This window comes from Monodon monoceros, unplaced genomic scaffold (genome assembly GCF_005190385.1).
Source record: "Monodon monoceros isolate NGI ecotype Baffin Bay Population unplaced genomic scaffold, NGI_Narwhal_1 Super_Scaffold_22, whole genome shotgun sequence".
Classification (NCBI taxonomy): domain Eukaryota; kingdom Metazoa; phylum Chordata; class Mammalia; order Artiodactyla; family Monodontidae; genus Monodon; species Monodon monoceros.
In genome coordinates this window covers 24,601,682-24,622,620 of record NW_021703779.1, presented here as the reverse complement: position 1 = coordinate 24,622,620, position 20,939 = coordinate 24,601,682, and the positions used below count along the sequence as shown (strand labels likewise).

General features: G+C 34.8%; 1 long non-coding RNA gene and 1 pseudogene across 1 annotated transcript in view; one reads left to right on the top strand and one right to left on the bottom strand.

Moving 5' to 3' along the window:
- LOC114906253 overlaps positions 1-20,939 on the bottom strand; it is an 86,242-nt gene that overhangs the window by 18,254 nt on the left and 47,049 nt on the right. The window lies entirely within an intron of this gene.
- LOC114906643 lies at positions 9,851-9,940 on the top strand (annotated as a pseudogene).

The following is a 20,939-nucleotide window of genomic DNA, read 5'->3' as shown; positions in this document are numbered from 1 at the left end:
CTAAATGGGAAAAGAATTTGCAAAAGGATAGATACATGTATATGTATAACTGAAACACTCTGCTATACACCTGAAACTAACACAACATTGTTAATCAACTATACTCCAATGTGAAATAAAAATTTAAAAAATAAATAAATTTTTTTAAAAAGTCCTAAAACCGACATTTGGGAACCGACATTTGGGAGATCTATTAAGAAAAGCTGGACTTGACATCTGGAAGCCCAAGAGTTAAGGTAACCAAAAGACAGGCTTTTGTAGTGTCTCACTCTTAATTTAAAACAACTGCCCCAAATTAGTAGGCATTTGATGAGTCTCAATCTTGGAAGAAAAAAAAAGAAGAGAAAATCGGAGGAAACAGAGACAACATATACAGAAAAAGAAAATTGAATATATTAATATCCACAGAGCACAAGATATTTCATCCAAAAATTAAAAACAGAATTCTATTAAAATAGGAAAAAAGTTAGAGAACTTGATAATTACAAAGAGTTCTTCATAATAATAAGATATTAAGAATTAAAAATTAAACAGAAGGGCTGAAATATAAAGTTGAGAAAAATCTCACAAAAAATAGAATGAGACAGAGATGGAAAATAAGATACTAAAATTAAAAAAATAGGTAAACAATTGACTCATTCTAACATATGACTAATTGCAGTACCAGAAAGAGAGAATAGAGAAAACAGATGGAGGTAAATTATCAAAGAGTGAAATTTCCAAAACTGAGTGATAAATCTCCAGATTTAAATGGCTCTCCAAGAGCCTAGAACATGAATGAAAGGGACTTGTGTCATGTCAAATCATTAGGAATGTTCAGGATTCCAGGAAAAAGAGAAAATCCTAAAAGCCTGCAGTAGAGGTCACACGTAAATTAATTGTAAATAAGTAAATATATTAAGAATATGAAACAAGAACAATCATGAATTCAGTAGAATTATTAGGGCATAAAATCTATGATCATTGAAATATGGAACACAATGGGTGTGTTTATGAGGTAGAACAACAAAGAGAATTACCTTTCCTGAAAACAGAAAGAATAGAGAGCATGTGCAAAAGAAAAGTTTAAAAATACAGAATAGTAGCAACACATACCAGGAGAAGTAGAGGAAAATTTTTAGAGAGAGAGAAAAGAGAGGAAGGGACGAGGGGAGGAGGAGGAGGGAAGCGGGAAGAAGTAAGGTAGAAAGGGAGAGAAAGATTTGAAGAAATAATAAAGATAAAATTGCCAAATTAAAGGTGAAATCATCCACAGATTATAAATACTACACTTAGATTGTAAAGGTAAAAGGCCAAAGGAAAAAAGATAAATGCCAGGAAAAATGAAGATGAACTTCAAAGAACCAAGAACCAGATTGATATCTTAGTGTATTTGGATGCACAAAGACAGGAGAATGATGTGATATTTTTAAGGTACTGAAGAAAAAGATTTTTTCATCTAGATATATATAACCAGTCAAATTGAAATTCATATGTAAGAGTATAATACATCATTAGGCATTTTTTAAAATTAATTAATTTTTTAATATATTTATTTTTGGCTGCGCTGGGTCTTCGTTGCAGTGCGCGGTCTTTCTCTCGTCGTGGTGAGCAGGGGCTACTCTTCGTTGCGGTGCGTGGGCTTCTTTGTTGCGGAGCATGGGCTCTAAGCACACGGGCTTCAGTAGTTGTGGCACGCAGTCTTCAGTAGTTGTGGCTTGCGGGCTCTAGAGTGCAGGCTCAGTAGTTGTGGCACACGGGCTTAGTTGCTCCGCGGCATGTGGGATCTTCCTGCACCAGGGCTCAAACCCGTGTCTCCTGCATTGGCAGGTGGATTCTTAGCCACTGCGCCACCAGGGAAGTCCTCATTAGGCATTTTTAAAAAGCTATAGAAGGTTTGTTACAAAAAGCCCCACATTAAAGGGGGGAAAAAAGTTTGGGAGATGCTAAAAGCCATATGGGACTTATCACAGTCCCTGACAAGAATAGGTTCTCTGTAAATGTTTGCTTAACTGATGTAAACTGAGGTGGTGTTAATGGAGAAAGCGTCCTGAGCAATTGGAAAGCTCTGGAATTGAAAGCATAGGGACAAAGTAAAAAGTCCAGTCTAAAGGAGGCATCTTTGCAGGTTAAGGTCTTCTCATCCTCTAGTCCAATATGACTTTCTTTATTGATATACACAATGATTTACATTCCAGCCAGGGAAAATGTCTGTGAGATTTACAGAGAGGAATAAAAGGATATCAAATACCCAAGACACCAAAATCTCTTTTGCATCAAACACACAAAAACTGCTAACATATCAAAGGCATACGTTTTTATTAGTTCATAGGTGGAAAGCCATTCATGGAAACGAACTTTGCTTTTAAAAGGGATTGATAAAGGTCTGCCTACATTCTCAAAGAACTAATCACTTGTGGAAGAGCTACTACTCTAATGAATACAAAGATAAGTCCCTGAACAGAAAAGAAAGGGTCTAATTATCTCATCTGCCTACAGCTTATATTCATTCCTTCATATTATAACAATGTGTCTTCAGCTTTCCGAGGTCTGGAATCAATTAAGATAAACCTGGACTCTTTTTATAATGGGTTCTAGGGAATAATAGCTTATTTCCTTTCTTCCTAATGGTGAATATATGAAGAAACGTAAATTTTCCCAACCGTCTTAATGAGTAATCTTTTTATTATTTTATTTTTATAAACCTTGAAGATACAGTATTCATTGATCAGATTCCTTTCTTACATATGCATAAACTCAACTTGAATTAACTTAAGCAAAAAGGCTAACGCACAAGTTCAGTTAGCCACTATGATAAAAATTAAAAATAGAACTATCATATGATCCAGCAATTTCCTTTGGGACTATATCCAAAGGAAACAAAAACATTAACTTTAAAAGATATCTGTACCCCATGTTCATGCCAGCATTATTTACAATAGCCAAGACATGGAAGCAACCTGTCCATTAATGGATGAATGGATATGAAGTTCTGGTATGTGTGTGTACACACACACACATACATACTATGGAATATTATACAGCCATAAAAACGAAGAAATTCTACCATTTGCAACAACATGGATGGACTCTGAAGGCATTACATTAAGTGAAATAAGTCAGACAAAGACAAATACTGAATGATCTCAACTTATATGTGGCATCTAAAAAAAACAAAAATAAAAACAACCAAACTTATAGAAAAAGAGATCAGACTTCTTGTTACCAGAGGTGGAGGGTGGGGGAGGAGGGGGAATAGGAGGAAAGTGGTCAAAAGGTACAAAATTCCAGTTATAAGATAAATACTAGGGATGTAATGTACAACAGGATGGCTATAGTTAACACTGATGTATGATATATGGGAAAGTTGTTCAGAGAGTAAATCCTAAGGGTTCTTATCACAAGGAGAAAAAATTTATTTTTTCTTTTGTTTTCTTTTTATTTTATCTATATGAGAAGATGGATATTAGCTGAACCTATTGTGGTAATCATTTCACAATACGTGTAAATCAAACCATCAGGCTGTATGCCTTAAAATTATAAACTGATGATGTCAATTACTTTTCCATAAAACTGGCAAAATATTTTACAAAAGTAAAGTTGCACTTAATGTAAAGTTTTATTTAAAATAAGGTTCAAGACTGTGATAACAGAGAATTAACCCAAGTATGGGGCCCTGCTAAGTGAAGTGCCTTGTGCAACTGCACAGGCTGTACACCCAAGAAGCTGGCTCTGCTTCTCCTTGAGGCAAAGGTGCTTCAAGGAGATGTGATATCACTGAAATCTACTGTCCATGCCTGGCTTCCCTGGATCCATGGAGGAGGGCAATTACCTTAACCTTCTCCCCTTCCTGTAATAGCATCATTATTTAGAAAACTTTGCAGGCAATCCAGTTCAATTCTGTGCTTGCCTGAATATGTTCTAAAAAGGCCAGATCCAGGATTTCTGACTCTTAAGTTTCCAAAGGCCACTGTCTTATGAGACAGTTTTCCAGTTTTGTATGATTGTACTCTTGCCTCCTGAAAAATCTTTACCAAATTTACTAAGTATGTTCTGTTTTAAACATCTGTTACCCTAACACTTATGTTTAATATAATTCATAGTTCCTGTAGCACCTTTTGCTTTGAGATTACTAATGTTCACTAATCGCAAATATTTGGATGTCACAGTACCTATTTGGCATCATCAATTTTACTGTTTCAAACAAAATTCAAATGTGTCTTCTTCTGGAGAAAGAGGCTTATGTCAGTAAAAAAAAAAAAAAAAACACACCTTTAAATTTTCATGGGTCATCATTTTGGTCCACATCTTGGCTTATTAAAGTTGTGATTGTTTTTAAGAGTTTTTAACATTTATTTATTTTCTTTGGCCGAGCCACGTGGCTTGTGGGATCTTAGTTCCCCAACCAGCGATTGAACCTGGGCCCTTGGCAGTGAAAGCACGAAGTCCTACCTAACCACTGGACTGCCAGGAAATTCCCTTAAGGTTGTTTTGATGTCCTAGTACTACTATGGTAGTATTGTCCACTCTGTGACTCTCCAACTCTAGAAAGAAATCTTGTCTTTTTTGTTTGGTTTCACTTTTTATTAGTTTGAAATAGGCATCTTAAGTTTCACCACTCAGGTGCCTCCATCTCTAGGTTATCCTCTGGGAGGCATAGAGAAATGAGTCTCTTCAGATTCAAACAAAGCTACATTCGCCCTCTCTCTTCCTTCTGACAACCACATTATGTGCTATCAGAGGTTCTAAAGCAATATTTACTACTCTTCCAAATTTATTCTCATCAGAGTCCACTTTATCCTATATATTTGAAAGGGCTTCTGAGAGTTTACAGTTATTTCTGTGTACCATTTAAAAAATGTGATCATAATTGTTGTCTCAAAATGAGTAACTGCCAATACCAGGAGTTGAAATTGGTCCATGATGCATAAAAATGCAGTATAAGAACTCTTAATAAGCCTGAATGAGGTCCTCATACATGATATACAAGAGCCTCCAATCCACAAACTCAGAAGCATCAAAACATAGCAAATTCCTTAATATCTCTTATATCAACAAAATTGTAACTCTTAGTTAAGACTCAATCTCATCACATTTGAGAGAAATATTCAGCCTCTGTCATTATTACTCTCTTTCTCTAAGTGAAATGTTCAATAGCCTTGGGGTCTTGTACAGCAACAAGGTATAGTCAGCCTCTTCTTTCCACATAGCTTATCTTTGAGGTGCTCATTTCCCAACTCCGTAAGCTGCCGCAGGTCCAAAAGTTCTGCAGCTTTCCTGCCATGTTTGGTACACATCTTTCCCCAAGACTATATGCGTAAAATTTAGAAAGCATGGTTCAACTTCTTCAACAAACATGAGAAAACCATATCAATATGATGGGGAAGAATACACTACTGTTATTTTGCCTTCAACAGCATTACTGTTTCCCCTGACTCTTCATAGCAGAATCAAACTAAAATGAGTCACTGCACACTAACTTTTACAACACCCTTTTCACCTGAACTCTAACCCCATGATTGCTATTTCCTCATTATCCTGATACTCTGAATATACTGCTTTTATTTGCTAAAATAGAACACCTGGATACCTCAGGAACCTTAAGAGCCCACACAAGGCACACCAACTTATGACTCCCGCTATCCATTTTCCATTACTCCACTCTTTCCACAGGCCAACTTTGGTCATTGGTTCACATGGAACAATCATGAGAACCACCCGAAACGTGCTAACATGTGGCAGGGCCTTACACTGGGCAAACCTGAGAAAACACTTAATCTAGCTCAAAGGAGAGGATAAGCCCTTCTAGTCTAGGCTTCTTTGACTGAGACTCCGTGTTGAGATACGTCTATGGTAGAAGGGACTTTAAATGGATTAATTTTTCATCTCCTCCTCCTCTTCTTCCTTACTCTAACAAACTTTTTTGAACACTTATTCTTTTTCAGATACCACTGAACATGACTTTAGTTGGATTATCTTATCTCAGAATGATACCAAATCTATGCGAAAGGCATTATAATTTCCTCCATTTTTCAGATGAAGAAGAAAGGCACTGATAGGTCAAGTAGCTTATATAGGAAAAGGTGGGTCTGAGATTCACTTAAACCCCAAAGTCAAGCACAAGCTGATGTTGTCTGTCTGCACAGCTTTTTAAATTATAAATCTAATTACATATATATATGCTTATTGTAAAAATCCAAACAATGTACAAAAGAGTAAAGAGGCAGGTGAAAATTCCCCCAACTCTGACAGTCCGACAGAAAACTGTTAGCATGAGGATGAATATCATTCTTGATGTGCTCATGCATATATATACGCATAGAAATAGCTGTCTAAAATATATTTGTATAATTCAGATATATAGTAGATATATTGCTATCAACATCATATGATATCAAAATCATATTCTATTCTATTATCTCCCTTTTCACTCTCTAATATGTGTAGCTGCATAGTAATTCAATGTATGGGTATACTATAATTCTTATCATATTGCATTATAGTTTTATGATGTATGTGCCCTTCTCACAAGACAAGTATTTATTGAGAACAGAGAATTCTAGACGTATTTGTTTTTAATAGATCTGTTTTTTTAATAGCTCCCCCAGAATGAACACAGCACCTAGTAGATGGAAAAATATTTGAATGGATGGATGGACAGAAAGAAAGATGAGAAGTATGGTGGATGTCTAAAGAAACAAAGAACTATTGGGTTATTATTGACACAGTTCATGTGAGAAGAGTAAAGTAATAAGAGCCTAAAGTAGGGTATCAAACATAGTAATGGAAGGAGGTGAAGGGTCAATAAAGCTATTTTGAATAGCTATTTTTTGCTTTTAAAAACATTTATCTCAAATTTTTAATAACATGGCTTTAAAGTAACTAAATAGTACACTGGTTTCCTGTGGGTTATTGACTTTTATATTTTATCTTCAAATTTTGACTTACTATTGAATTTTGTCAGGGTTTCATTTGTATATTGGATAATTATATTACGTATTCCTTTGACTACCTTTCCCACCATGATTCTAAGTTTAATTGTGTGGTGACTCACCAACATTGATTCTTGCAGGAGTTTCTGTTCATCATCCAGCACAATGTTCCTCATAGGTTCTAGAAATAATTGCTACAGAAAAATAATTCGTTTGAGCAAAACCTTTACTCCATTTCTTATTCCAAAGAAACATTCTATGATTGAAGAATAATAATGATAATGATTTATTGAGTGTCTACAATGTCATACACAACAATAAGTGATATATACAAGTATTATTTTAAAAATAATTTAATCCTCACAACTATGAGGAAGTTAATAAAGTGACAAAGTGGCCAGGTCATCGTACAAAACTGGTTCAATATGACCTCAAAGCTTATTCTTTCCTTTCCTGGGAGGAAATATTACTCTATAGCCTCTTTTTATGACCATCTTCCTCAAATCTGTAGGGTTTTGACCTTCATTTAAAACTTTAGCTTAGTTCTGTTTCCCTGGTCAGGTAACTTGTAGAGTGGCAATGATCAGACAAAACATAAAAGGTCTTTCCTCTACTTAAGTCTACTTCACTGTGTGGGTTCACTGCTCTCCTGCTTGCCTGTAAGGGGGCCTAATCCTGTGTCATTTCTTGAACAAATATGTGCTTACTGGCCAGAGTATTGCGTCTCTATACACCCCTCACTTTTTCCTTCAGGCTGTCCTCAGGCTGCTTTGGGATTGAGTCCACAGTGTTTGGTAACTGAACTAGCAAGGATGTCCCTAATTCCCTTACTTTAACAAACATCTGGAAAGTAAATCTGATTTTATCTTCCACCATACACATCAGTATTGTGTCCACTTTCTGTGGGGTGACTGAAAGGCCCACTAAAATGTGGTCACTACCAACTTCTCACCTTTTTCTCCACTTGTACAGTCCTCCTGCATAGTAGCTGAATTTCCTAATCAGCCAACACCCTTTCTGAAGTCTGATTTGCACACGTGGCTCCCCACAACTTGATTTTCTTTTACCTACAAAGTGTCTCCTTGGTGAATGCCAACTCATTTCAAAATATTTCATCTTTGGGAATGTTGTCTGACATGTTTAGGTAGAGTTGAATACCTCAGGGAACAAACCTCTACTTGACGTCAGACTTCAGTTGACATGAGTCACATCTGAAGATTGCTACATCACCCCTTGGAATGAGTTTCCCAGCAGTCCTACCTGCTCCCCACTGTAGAGCAATGATTTTGTGCCAGCTCTATCTCTTTAAGAGAGTGATTGTCAAACCTTGCCCCAAATACTGGAAACCATCAAGGCCAGAAGGCAATGGGATTACATATTCAAAGTGCTAAAAGAAAAAGACTGTCAACCAAGAGTCCTATATTTGGCAAAACTATTCTTCAGAAATGAAGAAGAAATTACAACATTCCCAGATAAACAACAACTAAGAGAATTAGTCACTAGGAGACCTACCCTATAAGAAATACTAAAGAGTCCTTCAGGCTGAAATGAAAGAACACCAGAGAGTAACTCAATTCCACATGATGTGTTGATTAAAGGGTACACAGTTTTACTTACGCTCACAAAGAAAAAAAAATGACAGGGAGAAAAATTTTAGAAGTGATAGTTCAGTTTATGGTTTTGTATATGGTGATGGTTTCACAGGTGTATGTTTATCTTCAGACTCATCAAGATGTATATATTAAACATGTGCAGCCTTTGTGTATGTCAATCATACCTCAATACAAAAATAAAAAGCACAAGGTAAATCAGTAAATATAAAAGACAGTATAAATGTATTTTTCTTAATAACTCTTTTCTTCTCCTATATGGTTTAAAAGGCAACAGCATAAAGCAATAATTATAAAATTGTATCAATGAATTTGTAAGGTATAGTAAATATAGTGTATAACATATGCATAGTATATAATGCATAATAAAGGTGTAATTTGTATGACAATAACAGAATGAAGGAGGAGGTGGGAAAGGAGCTATACTGGAGCAAAGTATACTATTGAAATTAAGTTAGTATTAATCTGAATTAGGTTGTTTTAAATTATGATGCTAATTTTAATCCCCAGGGCAACCAGCAAGAAAATAACTCAAAGCAATATTGTACTGCTAAAGGCTAGATTGTACTATCTGGAGAATAAAAAAGATTATTGACTACAGCTGAAAGCAGAAAGAGAACTATTCTTTCTATATATGTAATTTCTCAATTTGTAAAAGATTGTGGCTTTAACTCTGTACATGAATTAGGTAGCATCTACACAGTAGAAAAACATCTAGGTTAATTGTTAATTTAGTCAAATAACAGTTAAAAACCACAGTATACTGCCCCAAAGTAACAGAGTCATTTTATTTCACAGACCTGTTCTGTTGTTTACGCATATACAGTTGACCCTTGAACGACATGGATTTGAAATGTGCAGGTCCGTTACATGCAGATTTTCTGCAGTAAATACAGTCAGCCCTCCATATCTGCAGGTTCTGCACCTGGGCAGATGCAGAATCCATGGATACAGAGGGCTGACTATGGAACTTGAGCATCCAGGGATTTGGTATCCATAGTGGGTCCTGGAACCAGTACCCTGCGGACTAATAGACAACTGTAGTCACACTCCTGATCAATTATGTCCCTAATTATTTATTTTGTTTAAGCATTTCCAGTGGCTGCAAATTACCTCTTAGTCTAGAATATATATTTGTATTACAAAAAGAGAGTACTTGACTCTGATGATGTAATCTCTTTCTGAAGTGTTTTATAAGATTAATAGAAGAGAATACTGAGCCGTATGTGGGCTATATTGATAAGGTTCATTTGCAAATGAAATAATGTTAAGGCAAAAAACTAAAAAGCTGGACACACAGAGTGGCTATCATCAAAAAGTCTACAACTAGAGCTCACTTCAGCAGCACATATACTAAAATTGGAATGATACAGAGAAGATTAACATGGCACACAATTTCGTGAAGCATTCCGTATTTTTAGACCTAAATTTAAGACCGGACACTATAAACCGCTTAGAGGAAAACAAAGGAAGAACACTCTTTGACATAAATCACAGCAAGATCTTTTTTGACCCACCTTCTAGAGTAATGGAAATAAAAACAAAAATAAACAAATGGGACCTAATGGAACTTAAAAGCTTTTGCACAGCAAAGGAAACCATAAACAAGATGAAAATTCAACCCTCAGAATGGGAGAAAACATTTGCAAATGAATCATTGGACAAAGGATTAATCTCCAAAATATACAAACAGCTCATGCAGCACAATATCAAAAAATCCAAACAACCCAATCAAAAAATGGGTGGAAGACCTAAATAGACATTTCTCCAATGAAGACATACAGATGGCCAAGAAGCACATGAAAAGCTGCTCAACATCGCGAATTATTAGAGAAATGCAAATCAAAACTTCAGTGAGGTGTCACCGCATAGCAGTCAGAATGGCCATCATCACAAAATCTACAAACAATAAATGCTGGAGAGGGTGTGGAGAAAAGGGAACCCTCTTGCACTGTCGGTGGCAATGTAAATTGATACAGCCACTATGGAGAACAGTATGGAGGTTCCTTAAAAAACTAAAAATAGAATTACCATATGACCCATCAAACCCACTACTGGGCATACACCCAGAGAAAACCATAATTCAAAAAGACACATGCACCCCAATGTTCACTGCAGCACTATTTACAATAGCCAGGACGTGGAAGCAACCTAAATGTCCATCAACAGAGGAATGGATAAAGAAGATGTGGTACATGTATACAATGGAATATTACTCAGCCAGAAAAAAGAACAGCAACATGGATGGACCTAGAGATTATCATACTAAGTGAAGTTAAGTCAGACAAAGACAATTATTATATCACTTATATATGGACTCTAAAAAATAATGCGTATGAATCAATATACAAAACAGAAACAGACTCACACACATAGAAAAAAAACTTATGGTTACCAAAGGGGAAAGGAGGGGGGAGGAGGATAAATTAGAAGTAGGGGATTAACAGGTACACACTACTATATATAAAACAGATAAACAACAAGGATTTACTGCATAATATTTTTAATATCCTTTAATAACCTATAATGGAAAATAATCTGAAAAAATATATATAATTGAAAATAATCTAAAAAAATATATATAACTGAATCACTGCTGTACACCTAAAACTAACACAATATTATAAATCAACTATATTTCAATTAAACAAAAGCTGGACACAAAATGAAATGTGTACATTAATAACAATTATGTAAAAGTACTGTACATATTAGTGAAAAAATAAATGAACTCAGAGGGTAAAAATAAACACTAAAGGAACTCTAGATTCATATGACTAAAAAACTGTGAGTGAGAGTTTGATTATTATAGAAGAAGGAACAAAGCCATTTTGGACAGAAGGAAAATGATAAGAAAGTGAGGGTAGAAAGAAGAAAACAAAAAACATGTAAAATTTCAAATAAACAACCTAACCTTCCATCTAAAGGAATCAGAAAAAGAAGAACAAAGAAAGCCCTAATTCAGCAGAAGGAAGGAAATAATAAAGGTCATAGAGGAAAGAAAGAAAATAGAGAACAAAAAAAAAAAAAAGAAAAAGGAATCAATGAAACCAAGAGCTGGTTCTTTGAAAAGATAAGCAAAATTGACAAACCTTTAGCCAGACTCATCAAGAAGAAAGTTTATCTTATTATAAAGAAAATAAGAAATGAAAGAGGAAAAATAACAACTGACACCACAGAGATACAATTAATCAACTATGAACAGTTATATGCCAACAAAATGGATAACCTAGAAGGGACAAATTTCTAGAAAAATACAACCTTCCAGGACTGAATCAGGAAGAAATACACAATCTGAACAGACTGATCACTAGTAGTGAAACTGAATTTGTAATTAAAAAAAAAACTCCCAGCAAACAAAAGTCCAGGAATGTATGGCTTCAGAGGGGAGTTCTACCAAACATATAAAGAATAGCTAATACCTATCCTTCTCAAACTATTCCAAAAAACTGAAGAGGATGGAATACTCCAATATTCATTCTACAAGGCCACCATTACTCTGATATCAAACGCAGACAGATACTACAAAAAATAAAATTATAAGCCAACATCTTTGATGAATGTGGATGTAAAAATCCTCAACAAAATATTAGCAAACAGAATCCAATAATACATAGAAAGGATCACACACCATGATCAAGCGGGATTTATTCCAGGGATACAAGGATGGTTCAATATTCATAAATCAATCAATGTGATACACCACATTAACAGAAGGGATAAAAATCACATGATCATCTCAATGGATGCAGAAAAAGCATGTGACAAAATCCAACTTACATTCATGATAGAAACTCTCATCAAGGTGGGTATAGAAGGAACATATCTCAAGATAAAGACCATTTTTGACAAACCCACAGCTAACATCATACTCAACAGTGAAAAGGTGAAAGCTTTTCCTCTAAAATCAGGAACAAGACAAGGATGCCTACTCTCACCACTTCTATTTAACATAGTACTGGAAGTCCTAGCTAAAGCAATCAAACAAGAAAAAGAAATAAAAGGTATCCAAAATGGAAGGGAAGAAGTAAAACTATCACTATTAGCCGATGACATAATACTATAGAAAGAAAACCTTAAAGTCTCCACCAAAAAACTATTAGAATAAATGAATTCAGAAAAGTTGCAGTATACAAGATTAATATACAGAAATCTGCTGCTTTTCCATACACCAATAATGAACTATCAGAAAGAGAAATTAAGGAAATAATTCCATTTACAATCACATCAAAAGGAATAAAACACCTAGGAATAAACTTAAATAAGGAGGTGAAAGACCTATACTCTGAAAACTATAAAACATTAATGAAAGAATTTGAAAATGATACAAAAAAGTGGAAAGATATCCCATGTTCTTGGATTGGAAGAATATTGTTGAAATGTCCATACTACCCAAAGCAATCTACAGATTTAATGCAATCCCTATCAAAATACGCATGACATTTTTCACATAACTAGAACAAATAATCCTAAAATTTATATGGAACTATGAAAGACCCCGAACTGCCAAAACAATCTTAAGAAAAAAGAACAAAGCCAGAGGTATTGTGCTTCCTGACTTCAGGTTATACTACAAAGCTACAATAATCAAAACATCATGATACTGGCACAAAAATAGACACAGAGATCAATGGAACAGTATAGAGAGCCCAGAAATAAGCCCACCTGTTTATGATCAATTAATCTTCAACAAAGGAGGCAAGAATATACAATGGAGAAAAGACAGTCTCTTCAATAAGTGGTGCTGGAAAAACTGGACAGGTACAAGTAAAAGAATGAGATTAGAACATTTCCTCATGCCATAAACAAAAATAAACTCAATATGGATCAAGGACCTAAATGTAAGACCTGAAATCATAAAACTCCTAGAAGAGAACATAGGCAGAACACTCTTTGACATAAATCGTAGCAATATTTTTTTTTGATCTGTCTTCTAAGGCAAAGGAAATGAAAGCAAAAATAAACAAACAGGATCTAATTAAACTTAAAAACAAATGCTGGTGAGGATGTGGAGAAAAGTGAACTCTAGCACACTACTGGAGGAAATGTAAACTGGTTCACCCACTATGTAAAACAGTATGGAGATTCCTCAAAAAACTGAAAATAGAACTACCATATAATCCAGCAATTCCAAGGCTGGGTATACATCCAAAGAAAACAAGAACACTAATTAAAAAAGATACATGCACCTCAATGTTCATAGCAACATTATTTACAATAGCCAATTATGGAAGCAATCCAAGTGCCCATCAGCAGTCTCCCACTGATGTGTAGCATGAGGGCTGGGTGGACGTGTATGCTCAGTTTCTCACTGGACCCCACTGACACCACCCTGACAAAAGTGGGGCACTGACTCACACTGCCTCATGAGAGATGGGTGTAGTATAAGTTCAGCTTCCCCCTTAAACTCTAATGACTCCTTCCTGGCTAAAGTTGGGCCACGGAGACTTTGAAGTTGTTGTGTTATCCTAGGCTATTCTGATTCTAACTGCATTACCTTATTAGATGTCAATCTCCTAAGCAGAGAAAACCAAGAGAGATACGATTTCCAATTAGGAAATGAAAAAACTAAACGAAGTAAATTTACTTTCAGCTTTCAAGAAACATTTTACCTAACAAATCTTTATTAATTATCCACTATACACAATGCAGTTTTCATTAACTGGTTTTACTCAATTTATGAGTTTATTTTTCATCACATACAAGGAAGATGAAATTAATTTCCTAACTTCACATGGGTCCACCTCATGTGTTAGAATAAAAGTTGATTAACAGAATAATACAACATGAATAAAACATGAGTAAAAATCGAGATATTTTATCATTTCAAATGTATTGACTTGCCAAATATATGATATAGATTAGTTATTGCATGTTTCAAGTTTTCTGTCTACTCTTATTCATTGAACTTACTATATAGATATTTTTGAAATGAATAAATTATGTACTTATAAGAACTGAATTTTTTTGGTTATATTGTATACCTTTGAGCCTAAGTCTTTTTATTTATTTTCTGACTTAGAGGAGAAATAATATACCTCCAACCTTAGAAAAGATGATCTTCCTTTTATATACTTCCCAATCCTAAGCAATTTGCTTTTGTAGCAGAACTGGCTAGTACAAAAGATATTTGAACAACTCCTCCTATCTTATTCTAGGTTCATAGCTTTTTGGATGGGACTGATGTGAGTGCAGATTTCCCCAGCCCTGACATATGAGACGTTTTCCTATTGCTAAACTTTAGTCAAAAGGTACCAGTGATTTGTGGGGCTAACTGACCTACATATCTAACATTGATTTAATTAAATTCAATCCTGCTAATGACTCTGTTATGTGGATCAACCCTAGAAAAATAATTGCACGGGATCAGCATATTTACTTTTCTCTACTCTTCTCCTGCTTTCTAATCCTTTCCAGCACCCCTTCCTCACCCCAAGGGACCACTGTTCTCTCAATGTTTTATGACAGTAAATGGAAAAAGCACTGGGCCGGAGTCAGAAGTCTTAGGGATTAGTTCTGGACTTGTGCTTAACTAGGTGTGTGAGTCTTAACTAAGCCTCAATTTTATCATCTGTAAAATGCACTGTTTGGACTAGATGATGTTTCATTTTCCTTCTAATCGTAAATGTCCTTCTAATATTAAGTTTCTAGAACTGTAATTTATTTAAAATGGAAAATAGACAAAACTAAATCATACTAAGTGTTTATTGTTTTAATGTACCACTCTTTCTAAAATAATCTGCATTAAAATAGGCTTGGAAAAGGCCATGTTTATAATAAAGAAACATTTCATCACAGAACTTTAGGCAATGCTATTTAGGATGATATTTGGGGGTTACAGGAGCTCTCATACCTCATGTAGACTGTGTCCATCATCTACATGAAAGGACAAGATTATTCAGGCCAAATGTTAGAGACACATGGGTTAGAAACACATGGGAGCCTTGCCAGTATAGAGTGGTATTGTACCTGTTTGTGTTAATTTGAGAAAAATGGGACTCATCCCACCTTTCATCAGCCACATGCCCATTCTCCTCTCTGTCACATCCAATCTTCCAAGCATGAGCAGGGTCTACACATGAGCCCTTAACCACTTTATTCCCTATGGAGAAACCAGATAATTCATTTTTTAACACTTTGCCTTAGAGTCCTCCACTAAGTCCCAATAATGGAATCATGGACCCTTCCATCCTTGACAAAAAAAATCAATGTGGGAAAAGAGGCCAAAAACTGTATTTTCCAATGGTATAAAGCTTATTTTCCACAATACTCATCCTGCACTGACAATAAAATAGATTTAAGAATAGGGAAACCCAAATAAATGTGCCTGTGAAGGAATTCTATAAAAAAATTAGGACAGTTGTGACAGAGTTTGTAGAGAATTTTATAACTAATGTACATGATTCTAAGTATTATTATTAGAGGAGAAGTGAGTATATCAATATTCATTTAATTCACATTTTATTATGCATTCTTGGATATAGATAAATTTTAAGTAGAAATTAATTCAAAATCAAGTTTTCTAACATAAATTTATCTGTTACCTAGGACTGACCTTATTTAATCCGGGAGCTATCACAGCGACTGACCTTATTTAAACTGGGAGTCATCACTGCTTAAATTCATACCTTTTAAATGTAAATATAAAATGCTAATCACAACATATAAGCAATCACTACTGTCTGCTGCAGTTACTTTTTTCTAAAGTGCACTTCATTTTGCAGATGGTGAGAGTTCTACTAACACATCTATTGTTAGCATGAAAGTCAAGCGATCATCTGTGTAGGTGGTTGTGTGGGCAATGCTAAGATTTACAAGGATTTCTCCCACATTGGCAATCCGCACTGAACAGAGAGCCATATGAAACAATCTTCTGTTCTCTGGCATTGTTAATCATTCACCTAGTTTGTAATAATATAAAAATTCTCAATAAAGGGTTGCCATTTTTCCACTCAGATATTTTCTTCAGTTTTTAGAAGTATATTTTCTTTTTGTAATTTTTAAATTGGGTATCTATCTATTGAGGAAAAAAACTTTGAAAGTTTATCAAAGGTAGAAATTCTGGGAAGAAATTAGTAATTATGTTCATCTTGTCAGTTCTAAGATTAAAAACTTTCTTAGGCATTTACATCAATAATTATGTACTTGGACTTAAAATTTGAAGGGGAAGATTTTTAAGAGATATTGCTCATCAGTTTTATAACCCTCCTATATAAATCTGTAGAAGAAATGCACAATAATTCTAACATCTTATTTTTTCATTATTAATATATTTGTCCCAATTTAGTTATTAATTATCTCAAGGGAAAGAGCCATATATTAAAGCCCCACATTAAAAAAATTCTAGTACAGGAGTCTTAGAGTATCCAGTTATTAAGCCATAGCAGACAAAAATTCCATTGGGTAAACTTGCCTTTTTTCTTTGTAAGGCTCCTCCCACCACATTTTTTTCTCTTCCTGCTTTGGTGTCACGAATATTTGGACACAGGACAAAACCATGGCCGATTTGACTCTCTTAGAACTAGAGTGTCTGATACAAAGTTTAAAGAAATCTTTGGGATTTATTGGCTCTAGTGGTGAAGGATGGTGGTATTGCCACATAAACATTATCAAGGTCTTCTAAAGCTACCAGGTTCTGGGACTTCCCTGGTGGCGCAGTAGGTAGGAGTCCGCCTGCCAATGCAGGAAACACAGGTTCGATCCCTGGTCCGGGAAGACCCCACATGCCGCGGAGCAACTAAGCCCGTGCGCCATAACTACTGAGCCTGTGCTCTAGAGCCTGCGAGGCACAACTACTGAAGCCTGTGCACCTAGAGCCCATGCTCTGCAACAAGAGAAGCCACTACACTGAGAAGCCCACACACTGCAACGAAGAGGAGCCCCCATGCACAGCAATGGAGACCCAACGCAGCAGTATAAATAAATAAATAAAGCAAGCAAGCTAGCTAGCTAGCTAGAAACCAGATTCCAGTCTGGACCACACCTGGTTCTTTGCCTTTCCCTTCAAGACACTGAATTCTTCCAGTATCCTTCCAATGCATTATACTTAGGTGATCCCACTTTTTAAAACTTCTTTCAGCAAAAAAAATCCATGGCTGGTATAGTATTAAATAAAGGTAATCTATTTGATCTGGGGGAAGCGTCTTTAGAAATTTATCAAATCCCTTTTATTAGAGTGAAAAATATCCAGGCCTAGAATTAACATGACTTGCCCAATGAAACTAGCAAACATGGCATTGGAACTGAGCCTCAAAAGTCTGGTCTTTCAACATAAAATTCATTGACAGGCTAATCAGGCTAATTTGATTTATTTCTAGGAACTCATGATATCTTTCTTTTGCATTCAGGTCCCTGAAAATTAGGTAAGTTTTTTTTTTTCCTGATATCTCAGTATTTTTAGAATTTTCATTCCTGCATTCCTCAAGTAGCTGCACTTAACAACATTCTTGAATTAAAAAAAGAAATCTTCTGCTTAAACTTGACTTTTGCATTTTTCCTTTGTGACTTTTCCATTGTGACCTTTAGCAAATTACTTAACCACTTTTTGACTTTTTTCCCACTGTTGTGAGGATTACATGAGTTAGTGTACATGAACACTTAGAACAGTATAGAGCTCATGATAAATGCTACACAAATGGTACCTAATAACACTATTATTGTTGTTGTTGCTATTGTTATTTAATAGTGTAACCATATAAATCACTATTCCTCTTCCCTTTTGGTGTTATTCTCCTCTTACCATGTTTTTTTTTTTTTTTAACTTAGACTATGTTTCTGAAAATATTCTCTACTTTGAAAAATGAAAAAACTATTGTAGCTGGTAAGATAGATAATTCAGTTTTATACAAATAATTTGGAATGGGGGGGGACAAACAATCAGCTTAGCAAACAAACAAAAAACTTATCACCAAACAAAAGTAATAACAAATGAAGGGTGACAAAAGCAAAATTGAAAGATTTTAAGGATGGTTTATATGGAAACACCATTCATATTATATTTTGTTTTAACTCAGATATACTAGTACGATGGGAAATAGAAATTTAAGATTATAATAAATAAAAACTGAAGTCAATTTAAAAATCAAATTACTATCACCCTTTATGTTAGACTGACTCTTCCAAGGTTGACACAGACAATAAAGCTACCAGTTTGGGACTTCACTGAAAGATATATACAGTCTCAGTTGATTTAGAAGCGTTTGATTTTACCACTAAAAACAGTCTATAAAAGAACCTTACCTTAATTTTGTGACTTATATCCTGAATTCACTTAGCTTTACATCTGCAAACGTCCAAATAAAATTTCAGTATTTATTAATAAACAATTAAGATGGATTACATTAAAATAATAATAATAAAAAATATGTAGAATAGATAAATCACATTTCCTTCTTTATTTGGGCATTAGAATTACTGAAGGGGTGGCAACTTTGTGATTCCTGGCCCCAAAATATAAGACTAAATAGCTCTTAAAATAGTCAGGTACTCCATATTAATGTAATTGAAGCCGCTGTAGCTGTGTCTCCTTTCCAGGTCAGTTCAGAAGTGATCCCTCAATTCAAGAGCCTAGTTTATATCATCGCTAAAAGTAACAGCATAACTTTTTCTCCCTAAAGTCGATTTAGGGAACAAATGTACTGTAATAATTACAGCCATTATTTGTGGCAATTTTCCTGAGTCCTGAAATGAATGCAAATATTTAGGAACAGGGATCATCGAGTCATCCTGGAGAACTATCTGACACTTTGACTTTGGAATGCAGTATGCTGTTTTTCACTTTAGTTGGTGTTATGTTAGAATGGAGGACAATATAAATAAGGATTCATCTAAAAGTTACAATTGTAAGAAAAGGATAAGCTATCAAATATAGAAAAAACTATCCATTATCTCAGGTGAAATCATATTGCAGTGTTCATCAATGCAAACAAAAATTGGTATTTGTTTGCTAACTGTAGAAGCAGTCAAAATCCCTGGAAAACACTGTTATAAAAATACCAGCTGATAATCATTCCAGAAATCCTGGGATGTAATAAAAACTGTGTAAATATTGAAACTATAAGCACAGAAGTTAAAAATATTATCGACTTACTAACTTTAGATGGAAGAATAAAATTGGAACAGGTATGAGTTGTTCAGTATTCGCTCTAGCATAGAAAGGTGCTTAATGTTTTTAAACAAATAAAAATATATATCATGATATATAAATATAAATAACATATATATGACATATAAATCTTAAGGTCAATAAAAGACTTTTGGACTACCTCTATGTCTTTGTGTGGAAGTTTCCATGTCTCTCACAATAAATGCCAAGGCTTTATGGTCTCAAAACAGGTACTTTTTTTTTCCCATGAAAAACTAAGGAGTCTACTTCTAGAGAATTTGTCAGCAAGATTATCTGACATTCTTTATCATTGTGAATTAGTGTGGACCTTTTAATCGCTTCTCTTGAGTTCCTTTTCAGTCCACTGCCTTTTCTCCTTTTCATTGTTTTCAGATAGCACAGCATATGGGAATCTGGTTTACACCTACAGAAAATTAGTGTTTATAGAATCATTTGCCAAAATCTAGGAAGTGGCTAAGCAGGCACTGACTGAAAGTCACAATCTTTAAGAAGCAAAAAGTCCTGGATTAAAGGCAAATTTAGAATGGGAAAGGCTTCTAAGAAAGAAATTGGAATTAATTAATAATGTGCTTTTCCTGTAGTAGGTGCTCAACCAATATTTTGGAATGTTGAAGGCATTAGGCTCAAAAATATCTTCTTTATCATTAAGGGAAACATTAGGTATTAAATAAGATAGTGACCCAAATTCTGACCTTGCCCTCATAGCATCTCAAACAAGTTAAGTTTTTCAGAGAATCAAGTGAAATGTAATAGTCGGGAAGGCTATTTTAAAAACAGATATATTAACGCCGCCTGACCAGGATGTCATGCAATCAAATCGCCCAACTTATAATCAAATGTCTGCCTTTATAAAGTTTCCCAAGCCCATCTTGTGAAGGGGCTTGCTGCTCAAACACAAGCAAGCTATTAGATTTCCTATTCTTTGTGGATAAGAATATTTAAATTGTATTAGAAATTTATTTCTCCTTGAGGCACAAAAAATTTTTTCTATGTGCCATTTCATTTTGAAGTATATGTTACTTCCTACATTCTCTCAATGTGAGGAGACTTTGTTCAGTTTTAGTACTCTTCCTAGTTAAAGAAGTGAGGGAATATATGCAGTATTACACTAAGATAAATATTTTTTGCATAACTGAAACTGTTATTAAACTTATAAACAAAACACAGTGAAATACATCGGCCCTTTTGTGTAAGTCTTTCCATATTTTGCCAAAGTTAAAACATTTAGTTTGGAGGTTGTGAATGGAGGAGGATAGCAAAGAGGGAAGGGACTTGTGAAACAATTTTTGAAAC